We start from the raw sequence: 26,280 nt of genomic DNA on the forward strand, positions 1-26,280 counted from the left end.
CTGAGGACAGACATATTGTAACACTGCTGATTCTGCTGTGAGAGATGATTCAATTATACTGCATGATTGAGACACTGCAAAAGTCACCTGCGAATTACAAAATTCCCAGCGTATAAGGTGTTGATCATTCCGAGGCTTTCTGTAAAACCTGCTGGATTGCGGCCCTCCAGGACCAGACTTGTAACCCCCCGATCTGTAGCTCTCTGAGACTCACCTGGTCTGCACACAGTGGAGGGTTCATCCTCATCGATGAGGGGAGTCTTCTCCAGCAGATCCAGAAGTTCTTGTGGAGGCTGCTTTATCCACTGTCTTCGAGGACTGGCAGCAGGCCCCCCCAAGACACTGCCCTCTGAGTGAACAACACAGACAACAGTCAGGGGAAATACATTCTCAGTCAGTCCTCTTAGTCAGTACTCGTGTTCTGGCTCAGGTATCCACACAATAAAGTCCAGTGGGTTCTCCTAGTCTGCTCTTTCTTTTCCTTTAAAACATTTTGCAGTCTCAAATTATTTTTCATCTAATAACCCATGGTTTGGATTTTGGTAACCATTAATAGCGAAGTTATTATGATATCTTTGTGAAGTTATACATTATCAATAAAATTAATTCTCATTGGAATTATTATATCATGTACTTTTACTTTCATTTCACACTGTTCCGTATGATTTGAAATGGGAAACAGTTTGTGATCAAAAGCACAGTATAACATAAGTTAACCAATGACTTTATTCCTCTTGAAATACATTTTCAGCACAAAGTTGAAACATTTTGACTCCAGGAAACTAGTCCATGTGGGATCCCCCCCCCCCGAGAAAATTGAATCAGATTTGAAAATGCATGGTCAATGCAGCTTTTATAATGACTATCCAGGTGTACCTTTAGAGATGGGACCTTTGCATCTCTTGAGGCTGGACTTCTGGCAGGCAGTACACACCCCTGTCACAGCCGGAGGAATTGCAGCCTAAATGAGATAAACGAGGACAAGAATAAGAACCAAGAAATCAAACTGTATGGAAGTCAATATCAAAGGTCTATAAAACCATATTTGAATTAATTAATGTTTCATTTATATAATTATAACATTAAAATGTTTCCTTTTACCTTTTTTGTCCACAGATATCCCTTAGCCCAAATCAACAGGCAGAAGATGAGGTGAAGTTTTCCAATGTTCTCCACGAGTTTGAACAGGACATTGATGGAGGCCCACCAGTTCTCAAAATCAGCCTCTTTTACAAAACTGTATTTGTAATGATGGCAATTTCCAACAGATAGAAGGGCAAAGACCACAATGAAACTCATGACACGTGAAAGGTGCATATTCTCAGGTCAGAAGCAATCAGATTAATGCCAAACTTGAGTTACAATACACTTTAAGATCATCAGAATCTTGATGACACTGTGACCTCACAATAGCGGAGTGTTCCGAGTTGTGAAGTATGAAGATGACGTGACAATCAGGATAAACAGGAAATTATTGTTTCCTATTTATTGTTTAATAATTAATAATTATTTAAAAGATTTAATGTGAAACAAATATATACATAAGAGCTTTTGAATTGTGCATAACATAATTTTAAGCTGCTAAAAACACACATTTGCCTGCAAGCCATGAATATAAATGTTTTATAACATTAACAACAGTGAACAGTGCACAACAATATAGAGATCATAATGATAATAGGGGAGAAAAAAGAAAAAACAGCTTTCTGCAATGGCATTAATCTGAAATACGCCATTGCAAACCATGAAACGTCCATCAGCAACTTACTTTACCTTGAAAGCCACAATAAACTGAACAGTTATCTTGCACTTCATGCATTAGCCCACAAATGTTCTGGTGTTTTAAGTTGCTGCTAAAACAGCAACAAATTACAAGCAAGCAAAGTTGGCTTAATTGCAGCATGTTTGATCCTTTTATAAAGTGGTCAGGTGTGAAATATAAATGATCTCTCATCATGAACAGTACATTTCTGTAACATCTTTGCAATTGATCTCTACAGTTACATACTAGTGGTCCTTTAATGCAAGATTGTGTAATTCTGTCTTGTTTGGGTTTTTTCATTCTGTGTACAATACATGTTACTTCATAACAATATGCTGAAGAAACTGAAGAAACACAGCCCATTAAGCTTCAGTTGTTTATTTTTCTTTTGTTGTTGAAATTGCCTTTCAGTAAAGGTATGGGTCTCATTTGCTTGTTGGTCCTGCCGATTTGTTGCTGATTCATATGGGCGACTATAATCACTAAGTAATATGTTTGAATAGCACAGTTTGTCATTGCTTTTCATCAGTATCATCACTTCATTTACTATTACATTACACATGTAAACTATGTATATTGCATACAAGCTCATTACATTCATGTGAATGTTATTTTTGAATAAGTGTTGAAAATAAACAGTTTATACATTTAATGTTATCTTTCAATACATTGTGTTGTGTTTTCTATGAAGGACAAATCCTGGGAGTTTTGTTCATGTGAAGTGGCAGTGTGTAAAAATATTAGGATACACATTTTTAAAGTATATAAGTATATTTTACGTTAAAAAAACATATTCTAAATATATTAAAAAACAAATTTAAAACTGCATATTTACGTAAAATCCATATATTGCACAAACTACCAAAAGGGGCCAAATTTGTGACAAAACCACATAGTTAATATATAAATATTTATTGCACAATGGTTGGTGTGCTAGGGTTTGAAAGGGGCTGTAGATCGAGATCTCCAGAATCAGAGCCTGACCATAACATTGTTCCCATCAATGATAAGATTTTTTCTGTGGATCATCATATCTCAGCCAGCTAAAAGCTGCCCAGGCTCTCTGCATGCTGGGGCAGGCTCTTCACATCCTGCAGGGCAGGCTTGTGTCTGTAGATGTAGGCATTGGCATCTCCATCCAGGCCCACCAGCTCAGCCAACGAGGTCACACAGGGGTCATGGTCCGCCAGCTTGTTGGGAATCTGAGCAGACCACCTCTTGATCAGACAGGAGTGCCCTACCGGGGTCAGGATCTTCAGGACCTTGATGGCACTTTTACTCCCCTCCCCCTGGCTCTTCCTCTTTACACTGAAAATGACAAATTGAGATTATGTTTACACCTCTTTTGCATGCATCTGTAGACTACTTGCTGGAGTAGCTCAAAGGGGTATACAAAGAGCTAATGTTTGAGACTAAATTCGTGCCACAATTACTGTATTGACCATGTTGTTAATAAAGGTGAGTCAGGCTGGACAACGCAACACCCAATACATTCATTTATGTGGATGAAGCCTGCTTCAACCTTTCAAAAGTATGGAGACAATGGAGGAACCTCATTGGTCAGAGGGTCTCCAGCATCTATTTACTCTGCTTTTCTCAGTCCAATCAAGGAATTGTTCTCTGCATGGAGGTGGAAAGTTTATGATTAATGATTAAGACATGCGTGGATGTGCCATGCAAGGAGATTCTTTCCACGATGCATTGCAAGGGAAAACATCAAGTGTGAAGTTGAAGAAAAATGTGGCCTGACTGTCAAGAACAAATGCACTGAATGTGGTGTTTACTGTATCTGTGTTGCCTTTTTTGACATTGCTCTGTTTTCGCAGTGATTTGTTAGCTTGGAGTATTTTATTTTTATTCTCTGTTTCTACATCATTGCATTTGTAATGGACAAAATGAATAAGGTACAATATAGCCTTTTGTTTCTGGATATTCTTGCTCTAGAGTGACATTCTTTCTTTATTGAACATCTTTGGTGAAATAATTTTAGGAAAAAAGAATACAGCCCATGCTGTGATAATATGTTTACTTACCTTTAATGTTCATACTATAATTATAGTATCAACAAATGGCACAGACATATACAAGTGGGTTAACCATGTTAGGGTGTATTGATAGTTGTAGTTAGTATTCACTGGGCCTTTAACAAATGATGGAAATAAATTTTCATTAGATAACAAGTTGAATGTTTTAATGGATGTATTTGATTTTGTGTCATGTATTTCATGTTTTGAGAGTCTTTAGTGTATTTTGCAAATGTGCTCAAACAATCGAGAGAAACTATAAGTATTGCATAGAATGAAGTTGGTTGCTGTCCTTGAGACAGTCAAAGCAACATGTTCTACATTAGTTACACCATAAATTGATGGACAGATTATTTCTACTGGCTACCAGCCATTCTGTATTTGAGAAGGTTAATTGATTACTTATACAATACGAAAATAAATAATTCAAAAATACTAGGGATATTACTGCCTCACAAGATATTTGAAGCATTCGAGATTTAATTTGCTGTATCATGAAATCAGGCATTTTAAAGATGGTGAAAGTCACAGGCGAGAAAGATATTCACATTGACATTATTTTTCATATGACTGTCACGCACAATACGAGAAAGAAACAGAATGACTGAAGTGCAGATGAAATGACGTATCTCTACCACAAGAGGGTGACATAGTATCGCTTCTTTCGTCTCTTTTTTCAGGCTATTCAAAGGGACTTGGATAAAAATTCAGTTGTGGGCCGACACCTGACAGATGAAATTCAATGTGGACAAGTGCAAGGTAATACACGCAGGTAACAAAAATGTCCACTATAATTACACTATGGGAGGAATAGAACTAAATGAAGTATCGCATGAGAAAGACCTCGGAATCTATGTGGACTCCTCACTTTCTCCATCCAAACAGTGTGGGGAAGCAATAAAAAAGGCAAACACAATGTTAGGGTATATTGTCAAAATGTTAAGACTGTACAATGCACTAGTTAGACCTCATCTGGAATACTGTGTACAGTTCTGGGCTCCACACTTCAGGAAAGATATCGCTGCTCTAGAGGCAGTTCAGAGGAGAGCAACCAGACTTATTCCAGGTCTGAAGGGAATGTCCTACTGAGAGACTGAGGGAACTGAACCTTTTCACCCTGGAACAGAGGAGACTACGTGAGGACTTGATCCAAGTCTTCAAAATCATGAAGGGCATGGACCACATCAAACCAGAGGAGCTTTTCCAGATCAGCAGGGACACACGCACCCGGGGACACAAATGGAAATTGGGCTACAAGGCATTCAAAACGGAAAACAGGAGACACTTCTTCACACAGAGAGTTGTCACAATCTGGAACAAACTCCCCAGCAATGTGGTAGATGCTGAAAATTTGGGAACATTTAAAAATAGACTGGATAGTATTCTTGGATCACTTAGTTATTAATGGACACCAAACGAGCACGATGGGGCGAATGGCCTCCTCTTGTTTGCAAACTTTCTTATGTTCTTATGTTCATTCAGCAATCAGTCCTTATTCATGCATGAAAGAGGTCACCTCTGAGCTGTTTGCAAGAATGGACAAGGAAGAGGCTGAGGTCGAGGACAAGAACAAAGGAGAGGTCCATAGAGGTAGAGGGGTTTAGACGTGTGCTGGAGGAGTTTGGTGACCTAGTCAGTCACTCCCTTATTCCACTGTGACGGGATGGACTATGCCAAGGGGTCAGAAAGGCTATACAAGCTGAAAACACAAACAAACAAACAAACAAACAAAAACTGAGATTCCAAGTTGGTCAGCAAATTCACTAATCTTCCCCCAGGTTAGGATTGTTATGATATGATGTACTCTCCTTCCGTTTTATTGAATGTGTTCTGCCTTAAACTTTGCATCATTATTATTTGATATCAAGGGCAAATCTACCTTTCCCAATTGTCCTTATATTGAGAAACTCAGGGAGGTGAGTTTAAGTAGCACTGTCTCAAGCTTTAGCATTACATACTGTGGTGCGTTGGACCCGGATCTCAGGCAGGGGATTATGAAACACAGAGGCAGTGTTATGGTGCAATAAGTGATTTATTGTCCACAATGAACAAACAAAACAAAAAGACAAACAGGACAAACAGATGTCAACTCCAAGCCGAAGTCCAGTAGTTTTTCTCTCCCACTCCTCTCTCAGGCTCTCCTCCCTGCCTCTCTGGCACGGGGAGACACTATCATTGACGGCCTTTTCGGGGTCTTGCCTTTTGATGCCAACCATTTGTCCAGCTTTGCTCTGGGGGGAATGCACAGACAGACGTTATCAGATGGTGCAAAAATATCACATGCATTTATACAGCTCACTGTAACAACTTCAGAGATGAATGGTAAAAATAATAATAATAAAGAGCTCCAATGGCATTTGAATATTCCAGTCAAGCTGGTAGGCTCCACTTTTAAATCAGTTGACAAAAATCCCTGCGTCTTTAAGGCACCTGTATGCATGCATTGAGATCCCAGAATCGAAACACCACCAAGTGCCCGATCTGCACATCCCAGAAAAGTGTCAAACTGGTTACAGCAGAAGACCTGTTCTCAGGCGTAAGTCATGTATTAGGGATCTCCGGGGGAGTGATTACAGACATGCACACAATAAACCATGTTAAACATACATGAACACACTCTCAGACCCTTACATTACTGACCTGCGCTCTGCCTGTGTTTCTTTAGGAAACCTGTACTGACTAGTCCTCACTGGATGTTTCTGGATTGCAGTCGGTCTTGGTCTGGCCGTGGTGCTGCTGGCAGCTGTCTTCACAGGGAGAGTCGCACAAAGCCTAACTCCAGGCCTGTGGCCTCCTGTGCTCTCGTGCTTGTGGAAGGAGCGACTTAAAGTCATGCACTCCTCTTCCACGCCTCTTCCTGGTGCTCCTGCAGGGACAGTATCTTTCCTCCTATGAAAAGAAGTCAGTTATTTTCAGAGCAGCAAAGGATTTGTAAATATAATGATTATTTATAAACAATATGTATTGGTCATCAGCAGGCTTAGTTAGGTTCCTGAAGAGATAGGCTGTTCATACAAAAGATACTGATGTTTATCCTCAAAGAGCCTGGAACAGCCCTGGGTGAGGGTATTTGATGAGAAACAAATAAACCATAGCAATATTATTCATAATAACCTATCCCTGTCTATCCTATTTGGGCAGAGGTGTCAAACAGGCATAATTACTAACAGTATAGATACAGTTAAGGCAAATTAAAAGTCACTCACGTATCCTCCTCATCCTCTTCTGTTTCCCCATCAGTGTCAGCGCAGACACCCCAGAACAGGGGCCCCACCAGACGGGCTGCAGGAGTTGGGACAACACATGTGTGGAAAGTCAGCACAAACTCACTGCCTTCAGGAATATAACTCAGCACACTAGCTGTGGCCAGATTACTGAGGACAGACATATTGTAACACTGCTGATTCTGCTGTGAGAGATGATTCAATTATACTGCATGATTGAGACACTGCAAAAGTCACCTGCGAATTACAAAATTCCCAGCGTATAAGGTGTTGATCATTCCGAGGCTTTCTGTAAAACCTGCTGGATTGCGGCCCTCCAGGACCAGACTTGTAACCCCCCGATCTGTAGCTCTCTGAGACTCACCTGGTCTGCACACAGTGGAGGGTTCATCCTCATCGATGAGGGGAGTCTTCTCCAGCAGATCCAGAAGTTCTTGTGGAGGCTGCTTTATCCACTGTCTTCGAGGACTGGCAGCAGGCCCCCCCAAGACACTGCCCTCTGAGTGAACAACACAGACAACAGTCAGGGGAAATACATTCTCAGTCAGTCCTCTTAGTCAGTACTCGTGTTCTGGCTCAGGTATCCACACAATAAAGTCCAGTGGGTTCTCCTAGTCTGCTCTTTCTTTTCCTTTAAAACATTTTGCAGTCTCAAATTATTTTTCATCTAATAACCCATGGTTTGGATTTTGGTAACCATTAATAGCGAAGTTATTATGATATCTTTGTGAAGTTATACATTATCAATAAAATTAATTCTCATTGGAATTATTATATCATGTACTTTTACTTTCATTTCACACTGTTCCGTATGATTTGAAATGGGAAACAGTTTGTGATCAAAAGCACAGTATAACATAAGTTAACCAATGACTTTATTCCTCTTGAAATACATTTTCAGCACAAAGTTGAAACATTTTGACTCCAGGAAACTAGTCCATGTGGGATCCCCCCCCCCCGAGAAAATTGAATCAGATTTGAAAATGCATGGTCAATGCAGCTTTTATAATGACTATCCAGGTGTACCTTTAGAGATGGGACCTTTGCATCTCTTGAGGCTGGACTTCTGGCAGGCAGTACACACCCCTGTCACAGCCGGAGGAATTGCAGCCTAAATGAGATAAACGAGGACAAGAATAAGAACCAAGAAATCAAACTGTATGGAAGTCAATATCAAAGGTCTATAAAACCATATTTGAATTAATTAATGTTTCATTTATATAATTATAACATTAAAATGTTTCCTTTTACCTTTTTTGTCCACAGATATCCCTTAGCCCAAATCAACAGGCAGAAGATGAGGTGAAGTTTTCCAATGTTCTCCACGAGTTTGAACAGGACATTGATGGAGGCCCACCAGTTCTCAAAATCAGCCTCTTTTACAAAACTGTATTTGTAATGATGGCAATTTCCAACAGATAGAAGGGCAAAGACCACAATGAAACTCATGACACGTGAAAGGTGCATATTCTCAGGTCAGAAGCAATCAGATTAATGCCAAACTTGAGTTACAATACACTTTAAGATCATCAGAATCTTGATGACACTGTGACCTCACAATAGCGGAGTGTTCCGAGTTGTGAAGTATGAAGATGACGTGACAATCAGGATAAACAGGAAATTATTGTTTCCTATTTATTGTTTAATAATTAATAATTATTTAAAAGATTTAATGTGAAACAAATATATACATAAGAGCTTTTGAATTGTGCATAACATAATTTTAAGCTGCTAAAAACACACATTTGCCTGCAAGCCATGAATATAAATGTTTTATAACATTAACAACAGTGAACAGTGCACAACAATATAGAGATCATAATGATAATAGGGGAGAAAAAAGAAAAAACAGCTTTCTGCAATGGCATTAATCTGAAATACGCCATTGCAAACCATGAAACGTCCATCAGCAACTTACTTTACCTTGAAAGCCACAATAAACTGAACAGTTATCTTGCACTTCATGCATTAGCCCACAAATGTTCTGGTGTTTTAAGTTGCTGCTAAAACAGCAACAAATTACAAGCAAGCAAAGTTGGCTTAATTGCAGCATGTTTGATCCTTTTATAAAGTGGTCAGGTGTGAAATATAAATGATCTCTCATCATGAACAGTACATTTCTGTAACATGTTTGCAATTGATCTCTACAGTTACATACTAGTGGTCCTTTAATGCAAGATTGTGTAATTCTGTCTTGTTTGGGTTTTTTCATTCTGTGTACAATACATGTTACTTCATAACAATATGCTGAAGAAACTGAAGAAACACAGCCCATTAAGCTTCAGTTGTTTATTTTTCTTTTGTTGTTGAAATTGCCTTTCAGTAAAGGTATGGGTCTCATTTGCTTGTTGGTCCTGCCGATTTGTTGCTGATTCATATGGGCGACTATAATCACTAAGTAATATGTTTGAATAGCACAGTTTGTCATTGCTTTTCATCAGTATCATCACTTCATTTACTATTACATTACACATGTAAACTATGTATATTGCATACAAGCTCATTACATTCATGTGAATGTTATTTTTGAATAAGTGTTGAAAATAAACAGTTTATACATTTAATGTTATCTTTCAATACATTGTGTTGTGTTTTCTATGAAGGACAAATCCTGGGAGTTTTGTTCATGTGAAGTGGCAGTGTGTAAAAATATTAGGATACACATTTTTAAAGTATATAAGTATATTTTACGTTAAAAAAACATATTCTAAATATATTAAAAAACAAATTTAAAACTGCATATTTACGTAAAATCCATATATTGCACAAACTACCAAAAGGGGCCAAATTTGTGACAAAACCACATAGTTAATATATAAATATTTATTGCACAATGGTTGGTGTGCTAGGGTTTGAAAGGGGCTGTAGATCGAGATCTCCAGAATCAGAGCCTGACCATAACATTGTTCCCATCAATGATAAGATTTTTTCTGTGGATCATCATATCTCAGCCAGCTAAAAGCTGCCCAGGCTCTCTGCATGCTGGGGCAGGCTCTTCACATCCTGCAGGGCAGGCTTGTGTCTGTAGATGTAGGCATTGGCATCTCCATCCAGGCCCACCAGCTCAGCCAACGAGGTCACACAGGGGTCATGGTCCGCCAGCTTGTTGGGAATCTGAGCAGACCACCTCTTGATCAGACAGGAGTGCCCTACCGGGGTCAGGATCTTCAGGACCTTGATGGCACTTTTACTCCCCTCCCCCTGGCTCTTCCTCTTTACACTGAAAATGACAAATTGAGATTATGTTTACACCTCTTTTGCATGCATCTGTAGACTACTTGCTGGAGTAGCTCAAAGGGGTATACAAAGAGCTAATGTTTGAGACTAAATTCGTGCCACAATTACTGTATTGACCATGTTGTTAATAAAGGTGAGTCAGGCTGGACAACGCAACACCCAATACATTCATTTATGTGGATGAAGCCTGCTTCAACCTTTCAAAAGTATGGAGACAATGGAGGAACCTCATTGGTCAGAGGGTCTCCAGCATCTATTTACTCTGCTTTTCTCAGTCCAATCAAGGAATTGTTCTCTGCATGGAGGTGGAAAGTTTATGATTAATGATTAAGACATGCGTGGATGTGCCATGCAAGGAGATTCTTTCCACGATGCATTGCAAGGGAAAACATCAAGTGTGAAGTTGAAGAAAAATGTGGCCTGACTGTCAAGAACAAATGCACTGAATGTGGTGTTTACTGTATCTGTGTTGCCTTTTTTGACATTGCTCTGTTTTCGCAGTGATTTGTTAGCTTGGAGTATTTTATTTTTATTCTCTGTTTCTACATCATTGCATTTGTAATGGACAAAATGAATAAGGTACAATATAGCCTTTTGTTTCTGGATATTCTTGCTCTAGAGTGACATTCTTTCTTTATTGAACATCTTTGGTGAAATAATTTTAGGAAAAAAGAATACAGCCCATGCTGTGATAATATGTTTACTTACCTTTAATGTTCATACTATAATTATAGTATCAACAAATGGCACAGACATATACAAGTGGGTTAACCATGTTAGGGTGTATTGATAGTTGTAGTTAGTATTCACTGGGCCTTTAACAAATGATGGAAATAAATTTTCATTAGATAACAAGTTGAATGTTTTAATGGATGTATTTGATTTTGTGTCATGTATTTCATGTTTTGAGAGTCTTTAGTGTATTTTGCAAATGTGCTCAAACAATCGAGAGAAACTATAAGTATTGCATAGAATGAAGTTGGTTGCTGTCCTTGAGACAGTCAAAGCAACATGTTCTACATTAGTTACACCATAAATTGATGGACAGATTATTTCTACTGGCTACCAGCCATTCTGTATTTGAGAAGGTTAATTGATTACTTATACAATACGAAAATAAATAATTCAAAAATACTAGGGATATTACTGCCTCACAAGATATTTGAAGCATTCGAGATTTAATTTGCTGTATCATGAAATCAGGCATTTTAAAGATGGTGAAAGTCACAGGCGAGAAAGATATTCACATTGACATTATTTTTCATATGACTGTCACGCACAATACGAGAAAGAAACAGAATGACTGAAGTGCAGATGAAATGACGTATCTCTACCACAAGAGGGTGACATAGTATCGCTTCTTTCGTCTCTTTTTTCAGGCTATTCAAAGGGACTTGGATAAAAATTCAGTTGTGGGCCGACACCTGACAGATGAAATTCAATGTGGACAAGTGCAAGGTAATACACGCAGGTAACAAAAATGTCCACTATAATTACACTATGGGAGGAATAGAACTAAATGAAGTATCGCATGAGAAAGACCTCGGAATCTATGTGGACTCCTCACTTTCTCCATCCAAACAGTGTGGGGAAGCAATAAAAAAGGCAAACACAATGTTAGGGTATATTGTCAAAATGTTAAGACTGTACAATGCACTAGTTAGACCTCATCTGGAATACTGTGTACAGTTCTGGGCTCCACACTTCAAGAAAGATATCGCTGCTCTAGAGGCAGTTCAGAGGAGAGCAACCAGACTTATTCCAGGTCTGAAGGGAATGTCCTACTGAGAGACTGAGGGAACTGAACCTTTTCACCCTGGAACAGAGGAGACTACGTGAGGACTTGATCCAAGTCTTCAAAATCATGAAGGGCATGGACCACATCAAACCAGAGGAGCTTTTCCAGATCAGCAGGGACACACGCACCCGGGGACACAAATGGAAATTGGGCTACAAGGCATTCAAAACGGAAAACAGGAGACACTTCTTCACACAGAGAGTTGTCACAATCTGGAACAAACTCCCCAGCAATGTGGTAGATGCTGAAAATTTGGGAACATTTAAAAATAGACTGGATAGTATTCTTGGATCACTTAGTTATTAATGGACACCAAACGAGCACGATGGGGCGAATGGCCTCCTCTTGTTTGCAAACTTTCTTATGTTCTTATGTTCATTCAGCAATCAGTCCTTATTCATGCATGAAAGAGGTCACCTCTGAGCTGTTTGCAAGAATGGACAAGGAAGAGGCTGAGGTCGAGGACAAGAACAAAGGAGAGGTCCATAGAGGTAGAGGGGTTTAGACGTGTGCTGGAGGAGTTTGGTGACCTAGTCAGTCACTCCCTTATTCCACTGTGACGGGATGGACTATGCCAAGGGGTCAGAAAGGCTATACAAGCTGAAAACACAAACAAACAAACAAACAAACAAAAACTGAGATTCCAAGTTGGTCAGCAAATTCACTAATCTTCCCCCAGGTTAGGATTGTTATGATATGATGTACTCTCCTTCCGTTTTATTGAATGTGTTCTGCCTTAAACTTTGCATCATTATTATTTGATATCAAGGGCAAATCTACCTTTCCCAATTGTCCTTATATTGAGAAACTCAGGGAGGTGAGTTTAAGTAGCACTGTCTCAAGCTTTAGCATTACATACTGTGGTGCGTTGGACCCGGATCTCAGGCAGGGGATTATGAAACACAGAGGCAGTGTTATGGTGCAATAAGTGATTTATTGTCCACAATGAACAAACAAAACAAAAAGACAAACAGGACAAACAGATGTCAACTCCAAGCCGAAGTCCAGTAGTTTTTCTCTCCCACTCCTCTCTCAGGCTCTCCTCCCTGCCTCTCTGGCACGGGGAGACACTATCATTGACGGCCTTTTCGGGGTCTTGCCTTTTGATGCCAACCATTTGTCCAGCTTTGCTCTGGGGGGAATGCACAGACAGACGTTATCAGATGGTGCAAAAATATCACATGCATTTATACAGCTCACTGTAACAACTTCAGAGATGAATGGTAAAAATAATAATAATAAAGAGCTCCAATGGCATTTGAATATTCCAGTCAAGCTGGTAGGCTCCACTTTTAAATCAGTTGACAAAAATCCCTGCGTCTTTAAGGCACCTGTATGCATGCATTGAGATCCCAGAATCGAAACACCACCAAGTGCCCGATCTGCACATCCCAGAAAAGTGTCAAACTGGTTACAGCAGAAGACCTGTTCTCAGGCGTAAGTCATGTATTAGGGATCTCCGGGGGAGTGATTACAGACATGCACACAATAAACCATGTTAAACATACATGAACACACTCTCAGACCCTTACATTACTGACCTGCGCTCTGCCTGTGTTTCTTTAGGAAACCTGTACTGACTAGTCCTCACTGGATGTTTCTGGATTGCAGTCGGTCTTGGTCTGGCCGTGGTGCTGCTGGCAGCTGTCTTCACAGGGAGAGTCGCACAAAGCCTAACTCCAGGCCTGTGGCCTCCTGTGCTCTCGTGCTTGTGGAAGGAGCGACTTAAAGTCATGCACTCCTCTTCCACGCCTCTTCCTGGTGCTCCTGCAGGGACAGTATCTTTCCTCCTATGAAAAGAAGTCAGTTATTTTCAGAGCAGCAAAGGATTTGTAAATATAATGATTATTTATAAACAATATGTATTGGTCATCAGCAGGCTTAGTTAGGTTCCTGAAGAGATAGGCTGTTCATACAAAAGATACTGATGTTTATCCTCAAAGAGCCTGGAACAGCCCTGGGTGAGGGTATTTGATGAGAAACAAATAAACCATAGCAATATTATTCATAATAACCTATCCCTGTCTATCCTATTTGGGCAGAGGTGTCAAACAGGCATAATTACTAACAGTATAGATACAGTTAAGGCAAATTAAAAGTCACTCACGTATCCTCCTCATCCTCTTCTGTTTCCCCATCAGTGTCAGCGCAGACACCCCAGAACAGGGGCCCCACCAGACGGGCTGCAGGAGTTGGGACAACACATGTGTGGAAAGTCAGCACAAACTCACTGCCTTCAGGAATATAACTCAGCACACTAGCTGTGGCCAGATTACTGAGGACAGACATATTGTAACACTGCTGATTCTGCTGTGAGAGATGATTCAATTATACTGCATGATTGAGACACTGCAAAAGTCACCTGCGAATTACAAAATTCCCAGCGTATAAGGTGTTGATCATTCCGAGGCTTTCTGTAAAACCTGCTGGATTGCGGCCCTCCAGGACCAGACTTGTAACCCCCCGATCTGTAGCTCTCTGAGACTCACCTGGTCTGCACACAGTGGAGGGTTCATCCTCATCGATGAGGGGAGTCTTCTCCAGCAGATCCAGAAGTTCTTGTGGAGGCTGCTTTATCCACTGTCTTCGAGGACTGGCAGCAGGCCCCCCCAAGACACTGCCCTCTGAGTGAACAACACAGACAACAGTCAGGGGAAATACATTCTCAGTCAGTCCTCTTAGTCAGTACTCGTGTTCTGGCTCAGGTATCCACACAATAAAGTCCAGTGGGTTCTCCTAGTCTGCTCTTTCTTTTCCTTTAAAACATTTTGCAGTCTCAAATTATTTTTCATCTAATAACCCATGGTTTGGATTTTGGTAACCATTAATAGCGAAGTTATTATGATATCTTTGTGAAGTTATACATTATCAATAAAATTAATTCTCATTGGAATTATTATATCATGTACTTTTACTTTCATTTCACACTGTTCCGTATGATTTGAAATGGGAAACAGTTTGTGATCAAAAGCACAGTATAACATAAGTTAACCAATGACTTTATTCCTCTTGAAATACATTTTCAGCACAAAGTTGAAACATTTTGACTCCAGGAAACTAGTCCATGTGGGATCCCCCCCCCCCGAGAAAATTGAATCAGATTTGAAAATGCATGGTCAATGCAGCTTTTATAATGACTATCCAGGTGTACCTTTAGAGATGGGACCTTTGCATCTCTTGAGGCTGGACTTCTGGCAGGCAGTACACACCCCTGTCACAGCCGGAGGAATTGCAGCCTAAATGAGATAAACGAGGACAAGAATAAGAACCAAGAAATCAAACTGTATGGAAGTCAATATCAAAGGTCTATAAAACCATATTTGAATTAATTAATGTTTCATTTATATAATTATAACATTAAAATGTTTCCTTTTACCTTTTTTGTCCACAGATATCCCTTAGCCCAAATCAACAGGCAGAAGATGAGGTGAAGTTTTCCAATGTTCTCCACGAGTTTGAACAGGACATTGATGGAGGCCCACCAGTTCTCAAAATCAGCCTCTTTTACAAAACTGTATTTGTAATGATGGCAATTTCCAACAGATAGAAGGGCAAAGACCACAATGAAACTCATGACACGTGAAAGGTGCATATTCTCAGGTCAGAAGCAATCAGATTAATGCCAAACTTGAGTTACAATACACTTTAAGATCATCAGAATCTTGATGACACTGTGACCTCACAATAGCGGAGTGTTCCGAGTTGTGAAGTATGAAGATGACGTGACAATCAGGATAAACAGGAAATTATTGTTTCCTATTTATTGTTTAATAATTAATAATTATTTAAAAGATTTAATGTGAAACAAATATATACATAAGAGCTTTTGAATTGTGCATAACATAATTTTAAGCTGCTAAAAACACACATTTGCCTGCAAGCCATGAATATAAATGTTTTATAACATTAACAACAGTGAACAGTGCACAACAATATAGAGATCATAATGATAATAGGGGAGAAAAAAGAAAAAACAGCTTTCTGCAATGGCATTAATCTGAAATACGCCATTGCAAACCATGAAACGTCCATCAGCAACTTACTTTACCTTGAAAGCCACAATAAACTGAACAGTTATCTTGCACTTCATGCATTAGCCCACAAATGTTCTGGTGTTTTAAGTTGCTGCTAAAACAGCAACAAATTACAAGCAAGCAAAGTTGGCTTAATTGCAGCATGTTTGATCCTTTTATAAAGTGGTCAGGTGTGAAATATAAATGATCTCTCATCATGAACAGTACATTTCTGTAACATGTTTGCAATTGATCTCTACAGTTACATACTAGTGGTCCTTTAATGCAAGATTGTGTAATTCTGTCTTGTTTGGGTTTTTTCATTCTGTGTACAATACATGTTACTTCATAACAATATGCTGAAGAAACTGAAGAAACACAGCCCATTAAGCTTCAGTTGTTTATTTTTCTTTTGTTGTTGAAATTGCCTTTCAGTAAAGGTATGGGTCTCATTTGCTTGTTGGTCCTGCCGATTTGTTGCTGATTCATATGGGCGACTATAATCACTAAGTAATATGTTTGAATAGCACAGTTTGTCATTGCTTTTCATCAGTATCATCACTTCATTTACTATTACATTACACATGTAAACTATGTATATTGCATACAAGCTCATTACATTCATGTGAATGTTATTTTTGAATAAGTGTTGAAAATAAACAGTTTATACATTTAATGTTATCTTTCAATACATTGTGTTGTGTTTTCTATGAAGGACAAATCCTGGGAGTTTTGTTCATGTGAAGTAGCAGTGTGTAAAAATATAGGATACACATTTTTAAAGTATATAAGTATATTTTACGTTAAAAAAACATATTCTAATTATATTAAAAAACTTATCTAATGAGTTTATGAATATCCCACCCTCTTAAGGATTGTAATTAGGGCATAAAATTACATTCCTCTACTGGCGCAGGTTTATTATTTGGAAGTGTTTATTATTTAAGACATTATACATACATCACAATTATTCGTGCAGCAACTGTGAACTATTTGTGCCTGTTTAATAGAACAGAATACAAAACAAAAGTATTTATGAAGGGAAATTCACCAATGCAAAGCCTGTCTTTAATTGAACTTGTGACATTAATTCTAACACATTGGGAAGGAAAGGAGGGACCAACTATTAATACATACAGTTCTGATTTTTAGATAAAACGTTTTAGTCTTCTGAAGTAGGAAAATACCCTGCCACAACTGGACTGTGTGCATATTATAGCAAAAACAGATTGCAAAGAACTGGCTGTAAATAATTCTTCCCCCCATCTCCCAGTTAATCTGATTATTATTTATACTGCATATTTTACAATTCGTTTTGAGGGGGTTTTGCAAACATTAAGGGCCATATAAGACCATGGTTGTTGATCACAAACCAGCAGGGGCTTTTCAACCTGGTATTAGGTGAGTATTGTTATTCAGCTACTATATAGGCCATTGGGTTGTGCCTCAGGTGAACAAGTGAACTCTTCTGAAGTTGGGCAAAGGCTGTGAAAAGACTGATAGCTATGAAGGGGTCAGGAAAGATGTAGGGATGCAGCGTGGGGAGGAAGAATGAACTAAACAAAAATCTAAACTGACCCAGCCAAGAAAAATACAAGACAATACATAACTGAACAAGCTGGAGACTAAACTCAAATATCTCAAGCACAGAGCAATCTTAGACTTTAAAAAGCATTAGAGTTGTTGGCCAAATAATAAGAGTTAGAAATGTATCAGGTTTCTCATGGTGCTCAGTCAGCCCTATACAACCCTGTAATTAAGACTCAACTTCTCCCTCTGTTTGGATACCGGCTTCTTCCTCATCCCTCTGTTTGGAGTATGGGTAGCACTATTGTCCTGTCCCACAAGTAGATTGAATTGGACTGGAAGTGCAGTATGTGAACCTTCAAGCTATTGGATCATTGCATTCAAGCACACCTATTGGGCATTTTCATCGTACCTTTCTATTTGTGATTTTTATGATCAATCAGGGGGGAAGGTCAGCTGTCCAGCTGACTGCATGCAAATGCCAATACTGAATCATTCTTGGGTGTCAGATGCATTGAGAAAGAGTTACTTGCTTATGTCCTGCATGATTGTGGTGACAGCTCCACTATGTCTCAGGGCTTGGTCTCTGGCCAATCCCACCAATCGGACAGCTCTCGGATTCATATTCATTTTGAAGATGAATTTCGAAAAAGTAATCAAAGCTAGATACACAGCATGCACCATTCAAAACTGTTTTTAAACATTATTATTATTATTATTATTATTATTATTATTATTATTATTATTATTATTATTATTATTATTATTATTTAAAAGGTAGACTGTTTAAGATAGAATCTCTTTTACAATACAGGTGCAATTATATATCTGAAACAGATATATTATTGTTTTTAATTTCATGTAAAAATTCATAACAATTCTGCTTTTCTGAGCTGTAAAAATAAATAATAAGCCTAATATTTGCTACAAAAATCCAAATGTATATAATTTGCTGTTTTGTAAGTTTCCGGATTTATGTTTGTTTATCTGCCAGTTGTAAAATACCGTTTGAGATTATTAATTCGGTTTTAAATAAATGTTGTTCAATTATTTTCGTTGAGTGGTTGGAAAGGAGGCTACAAAAGCAGAGCAATAAACCATAATTAAAGTTGAAGGGGGGGGCGTGAAAAACTCCAATCCCGCTTTAAAGTAATAAGGTCGCGTTCGTGTAGCGCAGATTTCCGCAGTTCTTCCACAGAGCTGCAGAATATCGCGATCCCATTGGTGGAGCAGCGCAGACCCCTGCACAGCTGCGGAAATCTGCGCTGCGCCGACGCGGCCTGCACTGTTGTTCGCGCAGGCGCGGGTAGGGGGCGCTGCCACGCTGCCCGCAGAGTGAGTCCCAGGCCAGTGAGCACGGTTGTGCGCGGAGGAAGCGGTTCAAATCGCGGAGAGGGAAACGGAGACGGAGCAGCGCACAGACGCAGAGCTCCTCAGAGCCGGGGATACTTTCAAAGCGCAGGCTGTCTGTTTCCTGAGAAGCATTGACGCGGGAATAGGCGCGGAATTGCGGCTGCTCTGCGTTTTACAATGGTAAGTGTTCCCTGTGTGCGGAACTTGAGCTTTCACAGCCCGTAGCGGTGCAGAGCTGGCGCCGCAGCCCGGGCTCCAGTTGATCGCATTTGTTTTGAACCGTTGCGCGCTTCGATTCGCAGGTTTAATATACGAAGAAGAAGAAGTGCATTGTATTCGCCTAATTGTACCGCAGAAGTTGTGCAGCTTCTCGCCTCGACTCCCCACATGATGAAAGCGATGGCACGGAGTTGCGCTCCAAATCAGCTCGATGAGTGTTGATGTTGTTGTTCAAATGAGCTTGTTGAGACTTATACATTGAACATCAGGTTTTCAAAGCACTTTATTGGAAGATAATACAAGTGATACTGTCAAAATGACATACTAAAGCACACGAGCATATGATGTGTACTTGTGTTTGAGTGTGGACATACTTTTTCTTGTGGAGTAGTAACTGTGAATATGCATTGTTGCACAATTAATACATATGCATTATTGCACTCTTAATAAATATGCAGTTGCACTCTTAACACATGCATTGTTACAGTATTAATACATATACATTATCACGCTCTTCATACATATGCATTGTTACAGTATTAATACAGATGCATTATTGCACTCTTAATAAATATTCATTCTTGCAACTCTCATTAATAGTCTTGTGCTGATGTGATTGGTCCAGTAAAATAAATCGGACACAAACACCTTTAAATTAAAGCTATTATTTTTTAGAATTCTGATTTATGTGGTTATAGCACACTTACTAACTACTTTCCATATGAATCCCTTGAACTATATTTTTGTAAAGTCTGACTTCAGCATAACCGTTTGAAAGGCCATATAGTGCATTATGTATACATTGTATCTAAACCTGGAGGGTATGATATGGTTTTCACTTAAAGTATAAAAAAATGGAAATTAATTAATTCATGAGATTATAGTGAAGCATCCTTGAAGAGCATATGTCATGTTGGTTTGCAATACATGTTTAATATACCGGTGTTTTGGAATTGGGTATTTCATGACCCAATTAATTTATCATCCATGAACATTAATGTGTACAGTAAAGAAAAGTGTTGGTCATCCTGTTAAGAGAGATTGCTTGGCTCTGTCTCTTTCCAAATAGTTCTCTATAGAGACTTTAAAGTAAAGCCTGGTGAATGTGGTGTCTTGCTTTTGGCAAGAGGTTTATTTCTTGGTTAGTTTTTGTTTTTTGGTGGCTGATGAGATTGTCAATGAAGAAAGTCATGTGGACAATGGTGCACGCTGCGTGTGCGCAAGTCATTGTCGGGATGCTTTGTAAAAACCCGCACAGCTGTAGTGCTCAGTTTGCCATCTCAAACTACGGAATTGAATGCCGGGTTAGGGGGAGGTGGGGGGTCTTTTGCTTTTACATGACCGATCACGGAGACTTCCCATCTAGATCAAGCCCCCCCCTATCGATGCAGATTTCAACAGAGGTGATGTCATCTATTGGTCTTTCATTCCGTTACACATTTACTTCAATCGCTCCATCTATTCCTGCAGCAACTAAGTATGCCGAGCTGTTGCTGTTTACCAAATGCAAGGAAAAAAGCGCACACGATAAGGAAGCAATTATGCACAAACCTACTGCTGTATTGTATTGTCAGGGCTAAATCGGGAACAGGGTTCTATATTGTGTTCTTTCCTTTGTCCAATTTGCAAATCCCAGAGGCACTGACTGCAATACCCCCTCCCCTTACATGTGTTAGAAAACTGGATGAAAAAGTAAGGCTTGTTTTCACCAGCTGGGGTAAAAACTCTTAGAGCAATGTTGGCAGTGACAATATTTGCACTAAGAAATTACTAAGAAAAGTACTGTAGCTGATAACATTCTTGGGGCTGAAGTTCTGCTAACCTGGCTGTTTTGTTGTTGTTGTTGTTGTTGTTGTTGTTGTTGCTGTTTTTCTTTTGATTATGCACTTCTGTCATTTGTGCATTAAAACTCTTTTGGTGTTTGGTGAATTTTGGTGGATTGAAGCATGCATTTATAGTCCAAACAAAGTAGTAGGCAAAAACTGAAGCTCTCTCTCTCGCGCACAAACACTCCATTTATCAGTTTATCTGTTATTCATCACTGTGTGTATTGGTTTCAAGTCCTGCTCCCTAATGATTTAATGCTACAGTAATGGACGTATCTGAAAATACTTCTTGTCAATAATCACATACCGTGCACATTAAGCTGAATGGATTGATAGAAAGACTGCAAGTAAATAGGGTTTCCGTCAATACATCTTTCATAGAATTCCTAATCTTCCACATTTCATTAAGAGCAGTATGTTCAAGACTCTGCTGCTAATGTTGGAAAATGAATATTGACCTAACTTTTGATAGTGGAAGAAATGTCATTGCAGCTGAAGGATAAAGTTAGTTTTAAGGACACTTTTTGTTGTTTAAAGTGCATTTGTAAAAGGGAACCCTTTACAAGTTGATTTCCATCCCAAACCTACAGCAGACTATTTTCAACTCCAAAAGCAATATTGCTTCTTTGACAGAAATAATTGCACATAATTCCACTTCCCCTTGCGTTGTAGAGGCATCTCAGTGGTTATTTATGAGATGGGCTGGCGGGATTTGAAAGAGGTGAGCAACACCTTTATCCTTCCCTCATCCTGCGTGCCGTGAGAGCGGGGCTGTGACACTCGCATTGCTGAATGCATCAGGAGGATGAGCGCACTGACGGCCGTGAAGTAACATTTCCACAGAGGAGCTGGTGTGTGGAAATGACTAACAAAGGAGGAGAAGATAAATGAATCATCATATTGGGATCCCCTTGGGTCAGCAGCCTCAGCCACCAGAATGTGTCACCACAGAAGCTGTCGACCATCAGACGGGATTGCAAACGGGATTGTGTCACAGGGCCCTCGGTGAATGCGATCAATCTGAGACCATCAACCAGGAAATTTAACCTGTTTCAGAAGTTAATTTTCCACTTTTTATATGTGTCCGCTCTTAGTGCCAAGCAGTATTGATTTAAGTGCTAAAGGCTGAATCGCTGCCGTCTCGTGTGCTGGCCTCCTTCGTTGTTTGGACGATATGTGTCAGTTGTCTGTGTCCACCTGTTCACCCGTGCCTGCACAAGATTAGAAACTGCTTGTTTGTCTTCCCATGTGTGGCCTGTGCTCCCCTAAGCAACACATTTAAAACGGGCGCTATAAGGCCAAAGTGAGTTTTTGACTGACTTGTAAATGGATCAGAATTGGTTGACAGCTAGAGGACATAACACAAACTGCAAGATGAGATTTGTTTATGTTGGTGTCAAGGTTTTGACTTGGATTTGGATAAAAAAAGTAATTCGGAGCAGATAATTGTATTAATAATAACCCCCCCATCCCTGAACCTGTACTGCATGAATGGACTGTTTGATCTTCGGGGGGAACCTTTGAAACAATAACGCTGGATGAATTTAACAAATTGCGAGCGTGACCTTTGAGGGGAAGGTCTGTAAGTGAGGAGATCAAGCCCTGATCAGAGACAATCTTATTACCATACAGCAGTAAGACTGGGATCTCCTCCCAAGGTGGTAATCAGTTGTTAATTACAACCAGACTCTCCTGAACATTACCATAGGCATGTGATTTACAATAATATGAATAGGGCTCTAATGCTCTTTTAGGCATTCATCAGGCTTCAAGATGTTTATTTTATTCATGAATGAAAATCCGAATGAGGCTCCCTGTATTAGGGTTAACGACCAAACCATATGTAAGAGTACAGCCCGCCCACCCCGATAACCGTGTCTGTTTCTTCAGCTCATCGACGTTACTCAAGGGGATGTGAAACGATCAAAGCTAATCCAGTCTTTTCGTCTGACATCAGTGGATTCCTACAGCATGCTATATTGCAGATAGACTGTACGTTGAGCCCTTAATGTGCTGCTGCCTAATTAACTGTTTGTTCAGAAATACAAAGCCACAGATCAACAAAAGCCCTGCTCTGCCGACGACACATAAGCCCCTGTCACACTTGCATCCTCTACCCATGTCGTCACTACCTAAGTAACGAGGCGTCAAGTGGGCCGTGTTCGCACTTTCACATTCCAATTTCAAACAGTGGGTTCGATCTCCAGTCACTGAAGGAAGTACACTGTGCACCGAGCACACCCAAATCATTTCCCATATCTTTGCTGTGATTTAACGATCATCCTTCCACTTGACTGTCTGCGTCTGGTCTTACACAAGGCCAAGCTACTGCATCAGAGTTGTGCTGGATTTTGTGCTTGGTGTTTTACCCAAGTTGTATTATCTGTGTGTGTGTCAAGGTAGCTCGTTTTAATAAGCAAAGCTCTGGACTCTGGAGCTCTCAAACTGAAGTTCAGTTGTAGTACGCTCGATTATATAGCCTATAGCAGCGTGGAAGTGATGGGGTTGGCAGTGCTTGTGTATATATATCTGTGGAGGTCTCAATGTTATATTATTATATCAAAATGAATCGGGAGCTCCATTCTGTCTCTGTCGCCCACTTAGTTGTACTTCCAAACTGTGTGTGGTGTACAATTCTAACATGTTGGGGAATTCATCATCTTTACCACTGGTGTATCAGAATATTCTCTCCATAGCTTTCAAGATCAGTTTCTCATACTAGGTTTTCACCTTGGACATGACTATATGTGTAGAAGACAAACCTTCAGCTACCTCCTCCTAGAGCAACTTTTGAGAAGCCATTCCATCTAGGCTACTTTCCTAATATAAACATGCTATCATATGTGATCTTTAGTACATTAACACCCTTCCTGTGAAACAGTGTTATTCTGTGATTCCTTTTGGTTTGATTTTTTTTTTAATCAAGCATTCTTGTCAGCCTTTTTGTCAGTTGTATCTGTCAGTGCTGGTTGGAGATTGATTTAGTCTAGAGAGAGGTGTGGAGTGGGGGTGTAAACATTGAACTGACACTCTGTAGAAATCAGTGTCTTGACTACATTTTTATTTATTTCTTTACAGTTGCCCCCCCAAAACAAACACACAACTAATTTGTCCTTTCCCCTTTCAGTCAGTGCAATTAAGTATTGTAAGCATTTTCACTTGCCATCCAAATGTATTAATTAGATAGTGACAGCTGTGGGCTTTTTTGGGGATTGTTTTGTTTGGTTGTTTTGGCCTGACAGCCCAGTGTTCTGCCTCGGATATGATTCCATCACATTTGGGTTTGAGTCACGGTTTGTCTCTTGTTGAGTGTATCTAAAAAGGGTTGGGAAACCGTAAAAGGTTTGAACAGGTTGCTCTGTGGAAGCAAATATCTTTGCTGGCTTCAATTTGGTATTTAACATGGAATATTTCAAGAAGGAAGGGTGTATTTAAAAAAGAAGGAAAAAAAGAAAAGGGTATACTCTTTGAAAAGAATGAAGGATGAAATGCTTTCTTCTGTCTCCTTTAGTTGTCTGCAGTGCTATTCAGCTGTGTTGAGCAGGAAGTCGGCCTAGGAGGGCCGTGTAACACTGTGGCACAGGGGTAGGCCACTTCGGCATTTCCTTTACAATGTTTTGCAAATCTTTGTTGTTCACTAATCCTTAACTGAATTATCTGGATCCACAGGTTCAGTTCAAATAAAGGGTCTGGGAAGCAGAAATAAAGCTCTGATTTGGGAAAGGGGTTCCGCAATGGGACCTAAACTGCAGTGCTGAGAAGGCCTTCCCTTGCATGAGTAGGGTCTTCTTTATATTGAAGACTGTGGGCGGCCCCCCCTTATTATAAGAGCTCTTTTTAAATAAGTGTTTATACCTCAGAGGCTATCTGTTAGATGTTGATTTACTGTTGCTTTGGAAGTTCTGGAGAACTCAGATAATTGTTGTTTGTTCCCTAGATTAGGCCTGGGTTGGGATCCGTCTGCTGCCAATTGTAGGTTACCCTGCAACAGCAACTCCGACTGGGTGTGTTCCTGTGGTCAGCAGTCGTATTGTTTTGCACAAGGTTGCAGACCAGCCTAGGTGGTCCCCGGCTTGAGCCCTTAACCGTCCAGTCAAATTTTTGCAGCCCGTTGTAAATTTCGCCAGACGCGACGCCCCAAAACAAGGTCCACAAAAGAGCCAGGCAGCGTTTTCCCCCTGGAGCCTGGCCGTAACCTAGAAACGAGAGGCCCGTCTTAAAGATTGCTGACCTGACAGATAACACTGTGGCCTTTTGCAAGACTGACCATGAGGCAGGTCCAGAGAAGGACCTGCAGGCACCGTAGAATCCTTGCGGCCCCTCGGCAGAAGCAGCTGCTGACAGCAAAGTCTTTGAAACTTCTGAGGTGAAACGCTACACTTGTAGGTCTGTCGCGGTGTGCCTTGGGGCTGCATTCCACAATTGGGGGCTCAAACGCAGTGATTTATCAAAGCTTTTTGCTTTCCGACCTAAATTTGATTCTGAATCTAGCAACAGCAAGTTTACGTTCGTTCTTTTTTTTTTGTGTGCTTTTTGAAAGTACTTTTTTTTTTTTCTTGAAAGTAGGCCCAAATTAAATGCATCTCAACCCCATAAACCTAAGACACTGAGACAGAAACAGGATTTTAAGGTTGCCCTGCAACTGAAAGACATGAATGTGTAAATTGAATGTTACACCTTTGTTAAATTGTTAATGCTGCTATATTACCATGTGTGGACTGAAAATCCAATCCACCTACCCACCACCTGACACTTGCAGATTTGAAGTGTCCCACTTGTGTCCTGCGTCCTGTGTCTGCCATTGTGCATTGGGTTTGGAATGTGCTATTGGCTGGTAGGGTGAGGTTTCCATTGAATCATGCAGGAATGTACACTGCTTCCATAAGCTTTGAATTTCATCTTGTTTGTTAGAAGTAAGATTGAGAAAAAGTTGATCACTACATGCTAGTTATGGCAGCAGTTTCTTGGTATGTTTAGAGAAATCTGTAAAACCTAAGCACAGTAATTTTCAGTATGAGAACTGGTATTGTATTGTAAACTTTAATAAGGTGATGATTAATAGTTTCGTTGGAATTAAGATTTGAAAAGTGTGTGTGATGTATTGGTTTAGAATTGTAGTTGAAATCAGAAAACACAACAACACAAAAGTTCAGTTTTTCGTCAACCATTTATTAAGGACGTTGCCAGAATAAAATGCCTAAAACAGTTTAAAAATCAGGTGATCTAAATTATAGCCTAATGTTGGATTAATAAACCATTTATTATTTTTTGAAAATAAATAAATATATAGAAAAGAA

At 39.8% G+C, this 26,280-nt stretch overlaps 1 protein-coding gene and 4 long non-coding RNA genes across 5 annotated transcripts in view; 3 read left to right on the forward strand and 2 right to left on the reverse strand.

Annotated features, from left to right (window-relative positions):
• Positions 1–5,799: 5,799 nt before the first annotated feature.
• LOC136762889 (uncharacterized) lies at positions 5,800–6,499 on the reverse strand. Its single transcript, XR_010820928.1, has 2 exons — positions 6,427–6,499; positions 5,800–6,017 (listed from the first exon to the last, which is right to left on the reverse strand). It is a non-coding gene; the product is annotated as an uncharacterized LOC136762889 (long non-coding RNA).
• A 105-nt stretch (positions 6,500–6,604) lies between these two features.
• Positions 6,605–9,587, forward strand: LOC136762890 (uncharacterized). Its single transcript, XR_010820929.1, has 2 exons — positions 6,605–6,687; positions 7,027–9,587. It is a non-coding gene; the product is annotated as an uncharacterized LOC136762890 (long non-coding RNA).
• Positions 9,588–12,959: 3,372 nt separating this feature from the next.
• Positions 12,960–13,659, reverse strand: LOC136762891 (uncharacterized). The gene is made up of 2 exons (XR_010820930.1): positions 13,587–13,659; positions 12,960–13,177 (listed from the first exon to the last, which is right to left on the reverse strand). It is a non-coding gene; the product is annotated as an uncharacterized LOC136762891 (long non-coding RNA).
• Positions 13,660–13,764: 105 nt separating this feature from the next.
• LOC136762892 (uncharacterized) lies at positions 13,765–16,747 on the forward strand. Its single transcript, XR_010820931.1, has 2 exons — positions 13,765–13,847; positions 14,187–16,747. It is a non-coding gene; the product is annotated as an uncharacterized LOC136762892 (long non-coding RNA).
• Positions 16,748–18,935: 2,188 nt separating this feature from the next.
• n4bp3 (NEDD4 binding protein 3) overlaps positions 18,936–26,280 on the forward strand; it is a 52,679-nt gene continuing 45,334 nt past the window's right edge. The window contains exon 1 of the mRNA XM_066716482.1: positions 18,936–19,118. The gene's annotated coding sequence lies outside the window, so the exon portion shown is untranslated. The remainder of the gene's footprint in view (positions 19,119–26,280) is intronic.

The sequence above is a fragment of the Amia ocellicauda genome, chromosome 11, assembly GCF_036373705.1.
Source record: "Amia ocellicauda isolate fAmiCal2 chromosome 11, fAmiCal2.hap1, whole genome shotgun sequence".
In the NCBI taxonomy this organism is placed as follows: domain Eukaryota; kingdom Metazoa; phylum Chordata; class Actinopteri; order Amiiformes; family Amiidae; genus Amia; species Amia ocellicauda.